At 41.2% G+C, this 17,868-nt stretch overlaps 1 protein-coding gene across 12 annotated transcripts in view; it reads right to left on the minus strand.

Annotated features, from left to right (window-relative positions):
• PHF21A (PHD finger protein 21A) overlaps window positions 1-17,868 on the minus strand; it is a 260,529-nt gene that overhangs the window by 215,113 nt on the left and 27,548 nt on the right. The window contains exon 1 of one of the 12 annotated variants that reach the window (XM_073348145.2): window positions 11,222-11,328. The exons of 10 other annotated variants lie outside the window; for them this stretch is intronic. The gene's annotated coding sequence lies outside the window, so the exon portion shown is untranslated. Of the gene's footprint in view, window positions 1-2,104; window positions 2,130-11,221; window positions 11,329-17,868 lie in introns of those variants that run through there. One more of the 12 variants, XM_073348146.2, reaches the window with a different exon arrangement.

Consider the following 17,868-nt stretch of genomic DNA (forward strand, 5'->3'; position numbering starts at 1 on the left):
CAACATAGCCATCTCTCTCATTCATGCTCTCATTATTTCCTGTTTTGATAACTGTAACATATTCCTCTCTGGCCACCCACACAATCCCCTCAGTCCAAATAAAATGCCATTGCTAAACTTATCTTCCTTGACCAGTTTGATGACATTACTGAATCCTTCTATTGACTTCCCATATGATATATTACACCAAGTTTAGGCTTCTTGTCACCACATTAAAAACTCTACCTCTCCCTACCTATCATCCCTTCTCAAGCTTTGGTTCCCCACCCCATGCTCCCAAACTTGTCTGCCCATTAGCCAGATTTTCATTCAATCACCTCTATACCTTCTTTTATCCAGCCCCCATACATGTTACACCCTCCTTGAGCTCATCTGCAAGCCCCCTACCTTGTTCATATTTAAGAACATCTTAAAGACACACTTCTACTGCACTTATAGTGAATCTTGTTGTTTCCAGAGAAAGCTAGTAGTGACCCATAAATTTATGTAGGGGAAGCCCCCACATTTAAGAGTGGAAAATGTTAGGTGTGGATTCCCCCTGACCTCTCTGTCTTCACATTATCAGATACTCAGAGCAGCAGCCATCCTTCTTAAATGGAAAGCATGTATCCCAAATAATGATAATTGCACGCTATGAAAATGATTAAGTATGGATTTTTAACATGATTTGCCAGTCAAAAATAAAAACTGACTTGCCTCAGGTAGGTAAGATTTTTGCAAGGTTTAACAAAAAAAGATTGATTGTAATTTGTAAGTCATTCACTATCCCCTTATTACAGGGCTCATGTTTCAATAACTCAGAGAAGCACTAGTACTAAAAAACTCATCAGCAACAACAAAGATCAAACCAGTTATCTGCATGACAGTGTGAGGCAGTGGTCTCCAACATTTTCAAGCACAAAATCACTTTTTGAATTTAAGTGCAACCCAGGATCTACCTCAAAGAAAGTGTAGAAACAACAGTAATCACATAAGCCCACCATGCCCTACCTGTTCTATTTGGCCCCGACCCGCTCACTCCAATCCGCCTCCCTACATCGCTTGCTCTGCCCCATCCTCCCTCACTTTCACTGGGCTGGGACAGGGGGTCGAGGTGCAGGAGGGGGTGCAGGCTCTGGGCTGTGGAGAAGAGGTTACAGTGTGGAGGGGCTCCGGGCTGAGCCTGGGGCAGGGAGTTGCAGTGCAGGAGGGGGATCCAGATGCAGGCTCTGGGAGGGAGTTAGAGTGCAGGAGAAGGCTTGGGGAGAGGGTGTAGGCTCTGGGCGGGGGCTGGGGCAGGGGGTTGAGGTGCAGCAGGAGATGCAGGGCAGCACACGGAAAGCCCCTCCCCTCCCTCTCTTCCCCTAAGGAGCCACTGTCAGACACGCTGGCCGCTTCCGGGAGCGGCGCGGGGACAGGGCAGGCAAGGAGCCTGCCTTAGCCCAGCTGTGCCACCGGACTGTTGATCGACCGTGGAGCCTCTGACAAACTCAGTCTCAGTGACTGAGAGCAACTGTCAGAGGGTCCACGATCGACCAGTCGATTGTGATCTACCTGTTGGTGACCACTGATGTAAGGGGTCTGCTCTTATTTTTTGGGGGGGGGGGATTTGTGCGAATGACTCTTATTAACATGAGTGGAAGATCTACCTATAAAACCTAGTGCAATGAAATAAGAGTTAGCCTCTATCAAATGTGGGTATAGAACTCCTTTCTATTTTGCCCACTGAGGTTGGAAAGTGATTCCTATTAACATTACTAAGTGAATTATGCCACATCAATGGGAGAACACTCAGATCAACAGAGTTTCCAAAGCACAAAGAATTCAGTCTAGGGCCCAGTTCTATCCTTGCCTGTATACACGCAGCTTTGACTGCAACAGGAGCACCACATATGCACTGGAGTGCTGAATTTGGCCCTAAGCTTCCAAAGGAGGCCACATAGAGATCTTTATCACTGACATCAAAACATTTCCCATGTGTCAGCATCCGGTGAAGGTCTGGACAATTGTTCAAGAGTGTTTTCCTGTCTGCCTGCAGCTTATTAAGGGTCATACAAACAAAAAACAAACAAACCAACAAAAACAAAAAAGGAAACAGGTCTTTTTGTGGTGCTTTTGTCCAAACCTTTCTTTGATGGACACTCAAGCAGTGTCAACAAGCAAGCAAAAGAACTCCCTCTTGAATTTTTCTTCCAAGCTTCCCATCACCTCATCTCTGCCCTCATAACCAAACTGTCTCTTCTTCCGATGAATAGGAGTTCCTTGAAGACAGGCTCAACTAAGTTTTCCGCCATTTCTTTGGCAGCACTGATGGCATATTCAAATCCATTGTCTCTGTAGGCCACAACAAAATCAAGGCAGCTTCTCATCAAAACAGTAGCAGTCACGATGTCCATTGACTCAGTTTGTAATGCCTTTCATACAACATTTACTTGGAACAGGATATCATGCCAAACCACAATTGAGTCCAGAAATTTTAAATCAATGATTCGGTTGGCCAGGCTTTGTGCCTCGTCTTGGATTCTGGCCTTGACTTTACTCAACTGCACCCATTCCATCAGGGCGTCATAAACCTCAGTTCACTTGGTACCTCACCGGCCTTATGCTGTCAATATGGCTCTCCAGCGAGCGTCACTTAGCAGCTTCATGGTCAGATCTGTAACACTGTCCATGCGGATCTTCCACCTGATAGTTGATGCTGAAAACAGAACGGATATCCTTTGCAGTACTCCGAAGAGAGATACTGAATCTAAAGACAATGACACTGTGTCTGACACAACCAGCTTGAGGGAATGGCAGCCACAAGGCACAAAGAAAGCTCTTGGATTCAGCGCAAGGATCCTTGCCTGGACGCCATTGTTTCTTCCCTTTACGTTCACACCGTTGTCATAGCCTTGGCTGCGGCAGTTCTGAAGCTTTATTTTATTCTTATTCAAAATGTTCATAAACAGTTCTGCTAGGCCTTTTCCAGTAGTCATTCACAGACGGGAAACAGATGAACTGTTCCTTTACTTGGATACAGTCATCCTCATTTTCAACAAATCTTACTGTAAATGACATCTTTTCCCTGTGACTAATGTCGGGAGTGCAGTCCATTATTATGGCGTAGTACTTCACTTTGCCAAGCCGTATCAAGCAAGCACCTTCCTTATCATAAGGTCAATCAATTTGTTTTGAATGGTTTTGCGGCAGTAATGGCCCATAGTTTCTTTACTAACTACTCAATGTAGGTGCTGACACATGACCGTCATATTTCCCAAGGAGCTCTATCAAACTGAGGAACTTACCATTACGTTCAGTGAACAACTTATCCAATGAGCCCCAGAAAGCTAAATTATTCTTTGCAAAGAAGAGGGTAATTTAGATCAGACACTCAAGCACGTTTCTCCAATGCTGGGTTTTTACATTAATAATGCACTGAGGTTTTCTGCATCTATTCAGCTCGAGCCTGGACTCGACCTCCATCCATCTCGAGTAGGCCGTAAAATGGCTGGGTGACGTTTCATGTTACTTCAGAGCATCAACTAAGTTATGCCATTAATTGTACCCGGAAAGCACAAGCAACCATTTGGCATTCTTGTCAAATATTTTGCAACAAAAACAGAACACTCTGTCAGTTGATTTCAAGTAAACTAGCCAATGCTGATTTAGTTTCTCACCATTCTCAAGCACTCTTTCACAGTGTCACTTTGAGAAGTGTCGCTTCTGCTCCTTTACTGGAAAGGTCATATCCTCTATTATGTCTGGCCCATGTAAAATTTTACAATCAATAATGGCAGAGTTTAGGATCACCAGCCATAAAGCAGTGTTTTTCACACCCCTGAGCAAGAAAGTTGCAGCACCGTAAAGTGCCAGTGTAGACAAGCCCTCTTAAAAGGCCTAGCACATTTCTCAACAAACCAGACAATGTGACTGGGCTAAAGATATTTACACTTCAAAGGCAAAAAGTTAATCAAAGGTGAATTAAATGAATGCTGATAATTTAAACCATTTTAAAAACAAACAAACATTTAGATACTTACACTTTCTTCCCCACATCTACTTGAAATGAAACAGTACACTACTGGCATATGAAAACAACTGGGTCTGAACAATGAACCACAAGAACCAAGAAACATATAACAGTTACAACTTTAAAAAAAGATCTGATGGAAGTCTTTTTATTCTCTTCTTTTTTCCTCTTTAAAACTATACTAGAGGGTTGAACTGTAGGCCAACTGCATTGTACGCACTAGGGGCTCCCTGAATTGCTCCATTCCCCCATATGCTTTCTGTGTGCCATGTTCTCCTATCCCCCTCTCTATTTCAGGAACTCACTGCAACCTCCCCCACCTTATAGTCTGTGGACTTGTCTTCACTACCAGGGAGATCAATGCTGCTGCAATCGAGCAGCAGGTGTCAATTTAGAGGGTCTAGTGAAGAACCGACAGCAGAGTGCTCTCCAGTCAACCCCAGTACTCCAGCTCCCCAAGAAGGTTAAGTAAGTCGACGGGAGAGCAAGAGTTCTCATGGCAGGAGCTCTATGTCCCTCCATTCTCCCTCTGCCATGTGCCAAGGTCCTGTGCCCCCACACCTCCTCCCACATCTCTCCCTGACTCCATACCATTGTCCCCTATTCACACACACACACGCCCCCCAGGACTCCATGTGCCCTCCATTCTTCCTACTCAACATTCATGGCTTCATGTGCCCCTATTTCTTTTCTTTGTGTCTAGGAGATAAGTCATTCAAGGCTATCAGTGTTTTTAAATTGTACTGGGAGAAAGGGGAGAGCTGAAATGGGGGTACCATTATGCTGGAAGATGTTAACTGCTGCCATCAACTGGTTCTTTGATCTACAGACAGATCACAGACAATTGAAACAACTGACTTTGCTAACCAGATGTAAGGGACTCTGTGTGTCCCCCTAGTCCTCCTTTCTGGTTTTCAATTTTTACCAAAAATCAATAGGGTTCTGTCCACCATCTAGAACGTTCCCTGAAATTTTTGAATTGATTGGATGCGACATTCAGGTTATTGTGTTACAGAAACAAAAATGTTATCGAGTTGAGGGTTAGACCTCACTTCACTCAGCCAACTGCTTGTTTTTAGAGCTATACCACAAAATACCTAGGCTGCGCAACATGACAAATTGATATTGTTGTGAGAATCTGAATTTTTAACTGAGCAACGTTGTTGTTTTAATGTAGTCCTTGCATTTAATTTTAATTTCTCATGCTTATTAATATTAGCATATAAATAGCCCTAATTAGGAACTGAAGTTCACACTTTGCTAACAGTAGGGGGAAGTAGAAAGTTCACACTTTTGCTGCTGTTTGGCTGGAAAATATTTTTTGCAAAACCAGATTAAGAGGGCAGCAGCGTATCTGTTTACATGTACCAAGATACAAGACTGTCAAGGGACGTAACAAATTTTTAGAGCTTCTCTACACCACCACGCGGGGTCAATCTAAGATATACAACTTCAGCTACGTGAATAGCATAGCTGAACAAGACATACTTAGATCTACTTACTACGGAGTCTTCACACGTTAAGTCGTCAGCTGACGCTCTCCCGTCTACTCCGCTTGAGCTCCTCGTTCTGGCAGAGTACCAGAGTCAACGGGAGAGCACTCAGCAGTCGATTTATCGTGTCTATACTAGACACTATAAATCAACCCCTGCTGGATCGATCACTGCCCGCCAATCCGGCGGGTAGTGTAGATAAGCCCTTAGTTTTAGAATTTGAGGAATGTTGTAGAATACAGCAAAAATTGCTGGTAGACCCTAATGTCACAATATTTTCTATTATTGTCAACTATGACTTTCTTAAAAAGAAAAGGAGGACTTGTGGCACCTTAGAGACTAACCAATTTATTAGAGCATAAGCTTTCGTGAGCTACAGCTCACTTCTTCAGATGCATATCGTGGAAACTGCAGCAGGCTTTATATATACACAGAGAATATGAAACAATACCTATTCCCACCCCACTGTCCTGCTGGTAATAGCTTATCTAAAGTGATTTCCAGCACAAATCCAGGTTTTCTCACCCTCCACCCCCCCACACAAATTCACTCTCCTGCTGGTGATAGCCCATCCAAAGTGATAACTCTTTACACAATGTGCATGACAATTAAGCTGGGCTATTTCCTGCATAAATCCAGGTTCTCACATCCCCCCCACCCCCATACACACACAAACTCACTCTCCTGCTGGTAATAGCAGACTGGACTTCTACATAGAGTGCTTCCGCCGACGTGCACGGGCTGAAATTGTGGAAAAGCAGCATCACTTGCCCCATAACCTCAGCCATGCGGAACGCAATGCCATCCACAGCCTCAGAAACAACTCTGACATCATAATCAAAAAGGCTGACAAAGGAGGTGCTGTTGTCGTCATGAATAGGTCGGAATATGAACAAGAGGCTGCTCGGCAGCTCTCCAACACGAGTTTCTACAAGCCATTACCCTCTGATCCCACTGAGAGTTACCAAAAGCAACTACAGCATTTGCTCAAGAAACTTCCTGAAAAAGCACAAGATCAAATCCGCACAGACACACCCCTGGAACCCCGACCTGGGATATTCTATCTACTACCCAAGATCCATAAACCTGGAAATCCTGGGCGCCCCATCATCTCAGGCATTGGCACCCTGACAGCAGGATTGTCTGGCTATGTAGACTCCCTCCTCAGGCCCTACGCTACCAGCACTCCCAGCTACCTTCGAGACACCACTGACTTCCTGAGGAAACTACAATCCATCGGTGATCTTCCTGATAACACCATCCTGGCCACTATGGATGTAGAAGCCCTCTACACCAACATTCCACACAAAGATGGACTACAAGCCGTCAAGAACACTATCCCCGATAATGTCACGGCTAACCTGGTGGCTGAACTTTGTGACTTTGTCCTTACCCATAACTACTTCACATTTGGGGACAATGTATACCTTCAGATCAGCGGCACTGCTATGGGTACCCGCATGGCCCCACAGTATGCCAACATTTTTATGGCTGATTTAGAACAACGCTTCCTCAGCTCTCGTCCCCTAAAGCCCCTACTCTACTTGCGCTATATTGATGACATCTTCATCATCTGGACCCATGGAAAAGAAGCCCTTGAGGAATTCCACCATGATTTCAACAATTTCCATCCCACCACCAACCTCAGCCTGGTCCAGTCCACACAAGAGATCCACTTCCTGGACACTACAGTGCTAATAAACAATGGTCACATAAACACCACCCTATACCGGAAACCTACTGACCGCTATTCCTACCTGCATGCCTCCAGCTTTCACCCCGACCACACCACACGATCCATCGTCTACAGCCAAGCTCTGCGATACAACCGCATTTGCTCCAACCCCTCAGACAGAGACAAACACCTACAAGATCTCTGTCAAGCTTTCTTACAACTACAATACCCACCTGCAGAAGTAAAGAAACAGATTGATAGAGCCAGAAGAGTTCCCAGAAGTTACCTACTACAGGACAGGCCTAACAAAGAAAATAACAGAACGCCACTAGCCGTCACCTTCAGCCCCCAACTAAAACCCCTCCAACGCATTATTAAGGATCTACAACCTATCCTAAAGGATGACCCAACACTCTCACAAATCTTGGGAGACAGGCCAGTCCTTGCCTACAGACAGCCCCGCAACCTGAAGCAAATACTCACCAACAACCACATACCACACAACAGAACCACTAACCCAGGAACTTATCCTTGCAACAAAGCCCGTTGCCAACTGTGCCCACATATCTATTCAGGGGACACCATCACAGGGCCTAATAACATCAGCCACACTATCAGAGGCTCGTTCACCTGCACATCCACCAATGTGATATATGCCATCATGTGCCAGCAATGCCCCTCTGCCATGTACATTGGTCAAACTGGACAGTCTCTACGTAAAAGAATAAATGGACACAAATCAGATGTCAAGAATTATAACATTCATAAACCAGTCGGAGAACACTTCAATCTCTCTGGTCACGCGATCACAGACATGAAGGTCGCTATCTTAAAACAAAAAAACTTCAAATCCAGACTCCAGCGAGAAACTGCTGAATTGGAATTCATTTGCAAATTGGATACTATTAATTTAGGCTTAAATAGAGACTTGGAGTGGCTAAGTCATTATGCAAGGTAGCCTGTTTCCTCTTGTTTTTTCCTACCCCCCCCCCCCCCAGATGTTCTGGTTTAACTTGGATTTTAACTTGAAGAGTGGTCAGTTTGGATGAGCTATTACCAGCAGGAGAGTGAGTTTGTGTGTGTATGGGGGTGGGGGGGATGTGAGAACCTGGATTTATGCAGGAAATAGCCCAGCTTAATTGTCATGCACATTGTGTAAAGAGTTATCACTTTGGATGGGCTATCACCAGCAGGAGAGTGAATTTGTGTGGGGGGGTGGAGGGTGAGAAAACCTGGATTTGTGCTGGAAATCACTTTAGATAAGCTATTACCAGCAGGACAGTGGGGTGGGAATAGGTATTGTTTCATATTCTCTGTGTATATATAAAGCCTGCTGCAGTTTCCACGATATGCATCTGAAGAAGTGAGCTGTAGCTCACGAAAGCTTATGCTCTAATAAATTGGTTAGTCTCTAAGGTGCCACAAGTCCTCCTTTTCTTTTTGCGAATACAGACTAACACGGCTGTTACTCTGAAACCTATGACTTTCTTCTGTCCCTGGGTTTTGGGAAAGGACTTTGCTATATGCATTTTAATGAGGCATTAACCACCTCTCTCACACAAACTGCTCCTTCAGCAGCTTCAGAACAGCAATCTCTACCCTATTTGATCGCAAAGAACAAGCACTGTCACCACAAAAAGGGGGAAGAATTTTTGTGTCTAAAAATGTAATTGTCTTCTGACCATTCTCAGAAGTGTGTTCAATTTAACTTAGCTTACTATACAGCCAGTTTTTTCCTACTTAAAAAAGCTATTCTCCTGATTGAAGCCAGACTCTCATTTTAAGAAATTCTTACAACTGGAGTTGATTGAATTTTTCCCTTTAAAAAAGAAATGTTGAAATTTTTTGAATTTCAACATTATTTTTTTTAAAAAGGGAAAAATTCAATTTACTGTTTTTTTACCAGCTCCACTGACCACTAAGTGTTGTTTCAAAGCTTAAATAACCACCATGTGAATTACCTTGAAGTCCTCCCTTTTTCTCTGAGTGGGAAAAGATCATTAGTTTATCTGTAGTTTTCTTTTCTAACTTCTGCTCTACCAGTTCAGTACTGATGGGTTTCTGCCTTCATCTCACACTGCAGAGGTAGAAATTCCTCTTGTGTTGTTTTAGTTTTGGGGCAGTCTGGGTGAGGGGGTATTGTTTTGTGTGTGTTTTCTTGCCAGCACCTCTTGCTGGCACACTAAGTACTGCACTCATTTGATTCTCAAGCATTTTGCCATCACTGAAGAGCTAGAGAATAAAATTAGGAAACAAAGAATATACAGGGAGACATTTTTTTCCTACACAGAACAAAGTAAGCAAACTGAAAGCAGAACACATTTAATTTCTCTTCATCCACATCCCATCTTATGACAAAAAATAAGTTCTCTCCATGCTAAGAGAAGAAATTTCAGGTTAATCAGCCTCTCCATTAATCAGCCCAGAGTGGGTTTTGACAGAACAACAGGCACCAATTCTTTGGAGATAAGTTTACATAAGCTCTTATATGGCACCAACTTGGCAATTAGAAGGAAGGGAGAAGAGACATAAGGCAGCACTGCCTATCCAAGAAAAAAAGAGTGTCCACCCTTTGGGAGAAAAGCTTTATTGTCTGATAGGTTGACCTAAGGGAAGAACAGTTACTCCATTACCTGATCTGGGGGGAGAGGGGGAAACCTGTGGATTTAGCTCCCATTCTCTTGCGTACAGCTGGTACCAGCTAACCCAACTGTTCTGGCTGCTACTGGTTCCCTGGATGTATGTGGTTTTCATAGACTGACCCAGTTGCTCCAAGGAACAGTAGGAGCTCTCTGGTTTCATTCTTCAGCACTTTGCTTTTTTTTCTTCCTTATTAGTCCAGATACATGACTGGTTTTGTTGTTGCTTTCCCCTTAGGGTTGTAAATTCCGGAGGAATTTTTGGAAGCAGGCTAAATATCATGCTCTTTCCTGCTGCAATGGGGGGCATGCTTCAGTCTTCACATCACACTCCCCGTCAGTACCTGGCCCAAGCCAGGGAAGTTAAAGATCCAACCAGCAGACTAACTTTGGTGATGAATCCTGGTCACGTGCCACCTTAGGCACATCATGCATACACTAAGACGACGACTGCCTGCAATTCCAAAAACTGGATGCCATGTTGGGATTTCCAGAATAAACTGTTTGCCACGCATCATGAGGGTGCCTCTCTGTGCCCCCATCCAACAGTCTGATCTCCACTGTTAATCAGATCATTGTTCAGATCAGTCAGAGGCTTGCTCTTAAATGCTGTAGGAATTTCTACCCCAAAAAGGGATAACTCTTCTTTCATCAGTGCGGCTAATTCCCACTTCTAGTAACGCCAATGAAAGAGAAAATTCTGTAAGGAGTGAAGAGGTAGCCATTACCCATGGCACAGTCTCTATGCAGATGCAGGTTTTGGATGAGGCAGGGGGAGGGGGAGGGGAATTTCTTGTTTTTCCACCACAAAGAATCTTTAATAGAAACCTGAAAACCTCTCATTTACTAGCACAGAAATCATGTCCTCTAAAGAGATGTGTTTTGCCATACTATCCAGAATTTGACAGGTGAAGATGACAGGAAGGATAGAGGAGAGTAGAACTAGATATACTAAGAGGGTCCTCCTGAATTATTTTGAGTGAATGTGTCTGATGTGGTACTGGTCTGGAAGGAAGACTAAAAAACTTTTTGTTCAGTAGGGATGGGTTTCTGGAACTGTAAAAGATTCACTGTCTGCAGGAGAAGCCAGCTGAGAGGCAATCTCACTGATGTCTGGAAAACAGTTTCTGGTGCTGATGGAGTGAGAGGAGCAAAGGAATAGGACTTTTAGAACTGTTAAAAGTTGTAATGAAAGGATTTTAAGTTCCCCTGTAAACTCAAGAAGAGGGCTGGTCAGGCATGATCTTCTTCAGGTCCAAAGAATCCTTAATCGTTTTCTTTAGTGATCCTCCAAAAAGTGTCACCTATTCAAACAGTGCCTAGATAAGTTCCCTCCTGGAGATGGTGTCTAGTCCCAAACAACATGCTGCAGCAAACTATCACAGAGGAGAGATCTGAGGGGGGAAAAAAAATGGTTACTAACCTTCCATAACTGTTGTTCTTTGATACACTTTGGAATCCATATGAGCAATAAATGCTTGCCCCGAGTACCGCCGCTGGAAAGATTTTCCCTCAGCGGTATCCATCAGGTTGGTTCCAGTGTCCCTTGGAGTCACGCACTCATAGCAGCGATGTAAAGGGGCCTGCCAACCTGCTGGCACCTCAGTTCCTTTTTGACAGAGGGAAACTCTGACAGAGGGAAAGGTGGGGGTGGGGTTTGGAATGGACGTGTGCAACACATCTTCAAGAACAACAGTTACGGAAGGTTAGTAACCGTTTCTTCTTCTTCTTCGAGTCCAGTGAAGGGCCCCACAATTCAGGAATTTTTTTCCCCTTAAACTGACCAAAGTCCTTCCTCCTGGATGACATCTCACTGGGTTGTTGAAGGTAGGTAGCTAGAGAGGCAGAAAAGCCCTAAAAAGCGAGATTCTGTCTCTGAAAAAGGCTCAAAGTGCTCCAGTAATCTTATTAGCACAGCTGCTGGGAGTAGGGGAGAGACTGCAGGTGCTGAGATCAGGAGTGAGGAGGCTCCTTTGATTCTAGGGCTAGGCCTGCTACAAATACTGCTAGGAAGTGTTGTGGCTGGGAGAAAAGCCAACCTTCCCTAAACCTTTTGTTAAAGACCATCTCCCTACTGTAACTGTTGGTAGCCTGAAAGAAGCAAGAAAAGCAGACAATATCCTGCCTCTAAAACAGAGGGGGACTTAAGAGCTGTGGCCTTCCATTGCAGTGGCAGAAGCTGAGGAGAGTGCAGTATCTAAATGTGCCAGTAGAGGGAGTTGGCAACCAAGTGAAATTACAAGATGAGTCTCTTAAGTTCCAAAGCCTGGGACAAAAGCAGAAAACCCAGCAGCAGAAGCATAAAATACCCACCCAGGAGAAAGTATGTTTGTCACATATTCATAACCGAAAAATGACTGAAGGGATGTGCTCACTTTTCCAGAAAATTCAGCTTTGAGCACAAACTACAATACAGAAGTATTTCAGAAAATTACAAGCAAATGAAAAAGATTAATAGTGAAAACTTTTGAGGCCCTAACTTCAGCAGGCACTAACTATGAATAGATTAAAGTTTTTCTTAAACTCCAACTAACATTTTGGTGCAGAGCAATTAAAATGTACTGTAGAATTACCAGTAATCAATTATTTCTTTAAAAGGAAAACATCTGATTTTAAATCAGATGTTTTTAATTAAATACATTTTTGTTTTTAAACATAAGCCTACTTAAAATCATGTTTGAAAATACGACAACCTATGTTAAAGCCTAAAACTTATTATCTATTAAAATCATTTAAATTAAATTAAAAAAATAATATGAAGCTGTACCTGTTCATTGCCAAGTTTTAAAGTCAAACCACTGAACTGGTGGAAGTCACTGACAAAGCACCTGGAAGAAGAGGTTACTTACCTGTAACTGGAGGTTCTTTGAGATGTGCGGTCCCTACGTGTATTCCACTGAGGGGTTATACACATGCCATATGTGTATAACCTACCAGTGGAATACAATAGGGACCAACTCTCAAAGAAAAGCCAGAGAGTTTGTTGAATGCTAAGCCAGCTTGTGATACTAGTAACCCCTTCTGCAGATGCAGAGAGAATATTTTCTTCATTCCAGTTTATTCAACTAGATCAGTTCAGTGACTAATTCATTCAAAGTTAAGAAACCAAACAGGAGTTGAAAAAGCACTAAAGCTTGTTTTTTTCTTCTTCTAATCTATGGATAAAAACTAGAGGATGAAATCTACCAGTTATAAATCTTGAAGAACATGGTGACCAGAAACAGTAAGTTCAATTCCCTAATTATAGATACTATTTCTTTTGTTTAACATATCAGTTATTTTAAATGAAAAACATGTTTTGATAAACTTTTTTTCTTATATATCCAGCCTATTTAAGGTAATTTAGTTAATAAATAAAATGCTGTTTTTGCATATTTCTAATTGAATTCTAATTTCCATCCAAATGCAGCCTGACACAAATCACAAGTAAATAACAAATGTGTCTTTCACCATTTTCTGAAATAAAAATGGTAAAAAAAAATGTATTAATCTGAATAAGTGTATGTTAAGATATCTAACTCCTTAAATATATGTGTACAGATTACTGTCCTAGTTAGCAAAAAGAATCAAATTTAATGTAAGGTCTGAATTTAGTTGCAAATAGATACGTTTTAATGGTTATCAGCCAATAAGACTCAACTTTTCCTTAGGAAAATAACTAAAAAGTACAAATGCAAAACAAGATTGAAATAACTGATTTTAATCAGGGTTTCTGGCTTACTGATTTAAATCATGATTAAAATCAATGATTTAAAAATCACTCCACTCTGGGAAGCATCATGAAAATTAAATTCAAAACAAGAAAATGAACTTTAAAATGATGTCCGATATAGTTACCTTTGTTTATTGTAAATGTTGTTCTTTTACAACCAAAACCATTTTTCATTACAGAAGATTTCTGTTGACCTAATACAAAATCCCAAGAGCCTAGATTTTCCCTAAGTCTCTTTATCATAGTGGTAGGTGATCCCATTAGGCACCTTATTTTACTTCTACCTTATAAATAATATTAACTGTACACCATTTCCATAGAAATAAAGCACACTGAAAACCATTTAATGGAATACTGCGTAAAGGAATAAATCTGTGTTTGAAATGTATTTTCTGCTTCAAATGAAATGGACAGTGTTACAGAAGGCATTCTTAGATTAATACATAATAAAAAAACTATCTTTGCACTAAATAGTAAAACAGACCTGTTAAAACAAACTTTTTATGCATAAAGGGCAAAAAGTCATGTGACTGGCCAAATCTCTCCATACGAGACTCCCAGTGAAGTCAATGGCAGTTCCATGCTCTGCAGGATCAGATCCAAATGCAATAAGGAATAGATTTTCAGTGATCCATAGATGGGGATTAGCTGCACAATTTCTATAGACATTTTCCTATGAAAATAGGCCAAAAAAATTACACCCCTAAGGGTGTATATTTTATTTAACAAACACAAACAAGTTCACAGTTCAGATCACTGGTGACTATAAGGCAAGGGATCTTATGGAGCTGATTATTTAATGTTTTTAAAGTGCTTTCAACACGAAAAACCGTACTTTTTGTTTATATCTTCTCATTGTATTCATGAAACATTATCTGAATGAGTTAGCCATGCAAAGAGAAGTATATTAAACACCTAAATATACTAAAATTACATTCTCTATTGGGCCTCAATAAATTCAAGTTCTACCTGAACTGATTTCTTTGTTTTCATTAAACCAGGCTGTCTCCCTTTAAAGTTGTCCTACAAAGCAGGGGAAGAGTGAGGGAGAAATGGGTTTGGGCCCCCTACTAGGGCTGGTTGTACAGTCAGGCGACCAGGGCAGTCGCTCTGGGTACCAATTTCCAGAGGCCACCAGACTGCTGTGCCATTCAGCGATTTTTTTGGCAAGGAAACCAAAAATATTTTCCACCCTGGCTAGCAGAACAGCTTGGACTACTCCTGCTGCAGGCCCCTTTATTGATGTATAAAGAAGGACTGAATAGTTCCTTGCTTGTGGGTTTTGTTTTGCTTTAAGTCTTGGAATAATCAGGAATGTCTTCTCTATCTTACCCTGTTTAGTTGGTTAGGCGGCAGGGGGAGGAGGGGTTGTTTAGTTGTTTTTTGATAACCCAGACACGTGCACCGGGGACTCTTTCAGACTTCAAATGAAGTGGACAGGCTGTTGAATCATTGAAAAAAGCTTTTCTTCCAACTGTCTATCAGGCATTTGAGTTTAAAAACATACCAAAAAAAAAAAAAAAACCCTAAGTTTCACTTCCCCTCCTATTTAACCATGTTATTTTTGCTTAGTATCTGTGATATTATAAGAACACCAATCCTCTCTCTTTTTCCTGGAAGACACTGTAAGCAACTAGAGAAGACATGTATTTCGAAAGAAAGAAAGAAAGAAAGAAAGAAAGAAAGAAAGAAAAAGAAAGAAAGAGAAAGAAAAAGAAAGAAAGAAAGAAAAAGAAAGAAAAAGAAAGAAAGAAAGAAAGAAAAAGAAAGAAAAAGAAAGAAAAAGAAAGAAAGAAAGAAAGAAAGAAAGAAAGAAAGAAAGAAAGAAAGAAAGAAAGAAAAAGAAAGAAAAAGAAAGAAAAAGAAAGAAAGAAAGAAAGAAAGAGAAAGAAAGAAAGAAAGAAAGAGAAAGAAAGAAAGAAAGAAAGAGAAAGAAAGAAAGAAAGAAAGAAAGAAAGAAAGAAGCAGAAAAGCCATCTCACACCTTCTTTATACGTCAAAGCAGCAAAAATAGCACAAACCATTTTGCAGGTCACCTTTAAAGTTAACACACTGTAACAGAAACTTGGGCCAGTTCTTTGACTGGCATCAACTGGCGTAGCTCCACTGAATCACTACAGCTACAATGATTTAAACCTGCTGAGGATCTTAACCCTTGCATTTTATATCTTTATTTTAGAAGGTGCATTGAAAATTAAACTGTATAATGAACAGACAGCATTTGAGGATATGATCTGAGGATTCAAGTAAGCAGCTGAATCTCATGTTTGTTTTGGTTACTGTTACAAGTATTTCCAAGTTAAAAATAATACAAGAGTTTAATTTACCTTTGTTAGGATAATTTTCAAAAAGGAAAACAGGTTATTAGATAGCTAAAAGCATGGGAAATAGGATATACAGCCCTTCACCTTTAAAATGCTGGTTCTTATTTGATCCAGATGTATCTAACTGATCTACATAGGTCATTGTCCCCTACAATTCAGTAGCCTTCGTGAAATGATTTCCTACTAGAAGAATTGTTCACATGACAAAGAAAACGCAAACAATAAGCAATATGTCTCCTTGCTATTAAAATTTCAAAATAGGCCAAGATCTGAATGTGTATGAAGAATGAACTCCGTTGTCACCTCCTAGAAGTGAACCCTAAAGAAAAAAAAAAGGGGGATAGAGGCAGTTTGGTTTCATGCACTTAGCTTTTTATTTTTATAAAAACCTACACATATTTAAAAGAAAATAAGCTTTCATTGATACTGTTGGCTCTTGGGTTCTGTTGGCTCTTGGGTCCAATAAAAGGAGATCAGAACCACTGTTGCTCCTCCATTGCCATCAGAGTTGCCACATTTTCTATACTCTAATTAATGCAACATCTGTTCTGAATACCATCTCCTAACATTTACTAAGGAATATTTTCATTCCACATTTGTATCTGGCTTGCTTTTTAGTTGAACATTTATTTTATTTCACTGGCCATTATTTCTTTATACTATGTTGTCAATTTGGCATTCCTAATCTCCCCTGAGCACAAAGGCCCACTCAAAACAAGATCACCTTTTTCGAACAACAATTAAAATATGCTGTGCATATAGATTATACACAGGAAATAAAACACCACAACAAAGGTGTTCATGGATTTTTAGTTTTATGGACTGATTAATTATTATAGAATGCCTAGACGCATCAACGTTTTTTATAAGAACAGTCTGGATTTTTATTTTTTTAAATGTACATAAAAGTCAAAAGAATAAAATGAGGTAAAACAATAGTTTCAAACTTTGAGCAAAAATAGGGTGATTAAATTTAACTTCCCCTCTCCCAAAAATAATTTAAAAAGCATGGGTAAGAGTGGGTTTTATTATATTCTCAGAACTGCTGCAGTGAAGACAAATTCAACCACTTGCATTTAGCATGCATGCTGCACACGCTCCATGTACGTCACAGAGAACATACTTGCTGAGCTATCTGCATTCCTAAGGCCTCCAACATAACTGCCACTAGGCCTCAGTGAGTCAAGTAGGCTCTCTCTGCATTTGACCCTGTTCCAGATAATCTGTACGCCATCCCTGCTAATGATTTTCCTTTAAATTCAGGGCTACCAGGACATCAGCTTTTTGTCTGCTTTTTTTTTTTAAGCCCTTCAGTCTCTTCATTTAAAAAGAAAAACTCAATTTATTGCACAACATTTTGGCCCTATTTTTTCCTTTGATCGGTTTTCCTTCTCTCTTATAACAGCTTTCCTCCAGCTAGTATACCACCAATGGCTGCCTCTTTTGCTTGTTAAATACAATCAGATTTACTCTGCCAGACTGTGTTATTGCTTTCATAGCAGCCCTGAGAGGTTAAGGGGGCACCGCTGTTACAGCTCCTTCCTGTTGTACCCTGTGAGCAAGTGATTATCCCCCACTTGCTTTAAGATACATTCTAAAAGTATGGCGCAGGGTCAAAAATCATCCCCCTTCCTGAGGTTTGATTTTATTAAACTATCAATAAGACAAAGCCCTAAAATGAGCTGCTCCCAGGGTTCCTCTCTTCCTCAGACCTAGGATCTCTCTTTCATAGTAGCCCAGTTCTGAAGCATGCCTCCTCCCTTTTTATTCTCTCCAGCTAGAAGGCTATCCCACATGGCTTAATATTGTTGGTCTGACTGCAACATCTGCTAACTTCAGCTCTTGTCTTCAGGACAAACAAAAGACCCATTGTAGTCCAGTAGGCATTTTGTCCACACAGTCACAGGTCTTATTCCTGTGTTCACCCAGGAATGAAGCAATGAGGTTGAGTGCCAATACACATTTTCTAATAGCTCTGCTCTGAATGGAATGCTGGGTACAGTGCAAGCTATAGCAGTGAGTCTCAAGAGATTG

This window comes from Lepidochelys kempii, chromosome 6, assembly GCF_965140285.1.
Source record: "Lepidochelys kempii isolate rLepKem1 chromosome 6, rLepKem1.hap1, whole genome shotgun sequence".
NCBI lineage: Eukaryota > Metazoa > Chordata > Testudines > Cheloniidae > Lepidochelys > Lepidochelys kempii.